We start from the raw sequence: 2,456 nt of genomic DNA, 5'->3' as shown, positions 1-2,456 counted from the left end.
AGGCTGATATGATTATTCCTGTATAGGTTTTTCTGTGAACTTCAAGTTTCCATTTCTCTGGGATAAGTGTCCAAGAGTGCAATTGCTAAGTCACATGGTAATAGTATGCTTAGTTTTGTAAGAAACCGCCATACTTCTTTCCCGAGTGGCTGTGTAATTTTACATTCCACCAACAATCTATGAGTGATACAGTCACTCCACATTCTCACCAGCATTTGGTGCTATCATTTAAAAAAATATTTAAGTCATCCTGGTGAATGTGTAGTGTCATCTGACTGAAGTTTTCATTTGCATTTTCCTAATGGTTAATATTGTTGAATATCTTTTTATGTGCTCATTTGCAATCTGTATATCCCCTTCATTGGAATTTCTATTCATGCCTGTAGCCTCCTCCTTTTTTTTTTTTTTGACATTCTCAGAATCAGGCTTTAAAATGAATTTGAACACAAGACACAGGTATCCAGATGTACATAAGTATATCTCCATTTTACAATTTTTTTTGTTTGTTTTTAGCTGAGCCATTCTGCCACCCGTTGGCAGCTCAGCGGCAGCTCAGCTTGGGCCAGGAATCGAACCAGCGACCCTGTTGCTCAGAGCTTGCACTCTTGAGCGAGGTCTTAACCAACTGAGTCACGTGGCCGGCCCTTACAATTGTTTTTTTGCTTCTTCTCTCTCTTAACCTTTTCGGATAGGGAAAGGCAACAATAACTTCCTTAATACGACCTTATGTTATTTTTGGTGTTGTTGTTTTGTTTTGTTTGTTTGTTTTAGAGAAGGTTATCTGAATTTCTACGATTTCTTGTAGTGATTTTTGTTTTTTTCTATTCCCTTTCTACCCACCTACCACTAGCTGGTTGTTGTCTCCTAGATCCTGATGAATTTTCTATGGCTAAATGAGGCTTTTAATCTCTGTATCAACACAGAGGCTCTTTGTTGGTTTCTCCAAAAGAAATATTGTCTTCCTCTAGTGTGTCATTACAGTCTTCTGGCTTTTTGTTCCTTCTCATGGAATAAATGTGGACGCTCAGTGCAACCCTACTTATAAAGTGCTGGATCAGGATTCCTATCCTTGACACTTAGGATGATCTATTAGGCACTTCTCTATGTGCATTTGCACTCTTACTACAAAGGCACTGGCTGGCTTTATGACGGAGGGCTTAATATTTCTACATTCTATCACTCCATCCATCTTTGGTCCTGTCCTGCAGGGTACCACAGAGTTCATTCCTTGTAGCATATGATACAGCACGTGAGCTTTAGCAGCACCTTCAGCCTATAGCTGTAGATGGATAACACTGCACTCCTGAAACTCCCATACATCCACTTGATATTTTCATTCTGAAAGTCATACAAGACTACGGGAAATTCTACAGCCATACTGTATTGAGGTTTCTGGAGATTTTTCTCTATGTTCCGCAGCTTATCAATAACCTCTGGCTTCTCCATTCCTTGACCAATCAGAAATAAGATAACTATCGCATAGTGGACTTGATGATAAAGGAGTCCCTAGCCAATCACTTCAAACTGACAGCATTGCATAGGTTCTTGCCTTCTCACCCCACCAGGCTCTGGCCTACTAGCTGTGTTTGAGCAGACAGAATAGTCCATAAAAAGTAATCACTCCATTAGCTACATGTATTTTAACAAGTTCCTGCTTACAATTATTTTGTGTATATACGTAGAAGTAGGATTGCTGGGTCATATAGTAATTCTATGTTTAATTTTTTGAGGCACCTCCATACCATTTTCCATAGTGGCTGCACCAATTTACATTCCCACCAACAGTGCACGTGACTTGGTGCTGAGATTGAGTGCTTAGGGTTGCTGAAGAGTTTTTCTCAAAGTTTGTGCTCTGTCCTTTGATTTTGGTCATCCCTGTATGTCTGTTCTCTACTGGGAGACTCTCCCCATGATTTTGCCAGTCATGTAGTGGTGAATGCTCTTGCTTGTTATTCATTGATAGGTTAGCAGTATGGAGAGAAAGTTCTCTATTCTCCTAGTCCAACCTCAGTCTTAGGTTGGCCCTGGGAGCCTGGTCTTCAGCGGTTGGTTCGTCAGTGTCTGTAGCCCTATTCCCCCATGATAGCTATACCTGGTATGGGTGTTGTGTGGGAGACAGGTTCCATCTTATCTCCCAGCAGTAGATGCTTCTCACATATGTGTATCACCTGTAAATGCACATTTTAATTTCTGGCAGGAAATCATGCCCAGTAATCTTGGGACTAGGCAAGGTTACTGGCCTGAATGCACATGTAATCGTGTGCCATTAGTGGAAATATCAATATGACCTGCCATGTCCTTATAGTGTCACACTTGGTTTGAAATGACTACTTTGGATACTGGTGGATACACTAGTAACTGAGAGCTATTTGTGGTGTCGTTATTGCTGCCTAGAACATCCCAGGAGTATGACACTTGTCACTAGTTGCTATAGTCGCAGTCTTCTCTGATGGGAT

General features: G+C 40.9%; 1 pseudogene; it reads right to left on the bottom strand.

Annotated features, from left to right (window-relative positions):
* Positions 1–889: 889 nt before the first annotated feature.
* On the bottom strand, positions 890–1,873 carry LOC109388981 (tRNA pseudouridine(38/39) synthase pseudogene; annotated as a pseudogene).
* Positions 1,874–2,456: the final 583 nt, after the last annotated feature.

The sequence above is a fragment of the Hipposideros armiger genome, unplaced genomic scaffold, assembly GCF_001890085.2.
Source record: "Hipposideros armiger isolate ML-2016 unplaced genomic scaffold, ASM189008v1 scaffold_214, whole genome shotgun sequence".
NCBI classification, from domain to species: Eukaryota; Metazoa; Chordata; class Mammalia; order Chiroptera; family Hipposideridae; genus Hipposideros; species Hipposideros armiger.
Note: the sequence above shows the minus strand (reverse complement) of the source record. Positions and strands in the feature narration are given on the sequence as shown.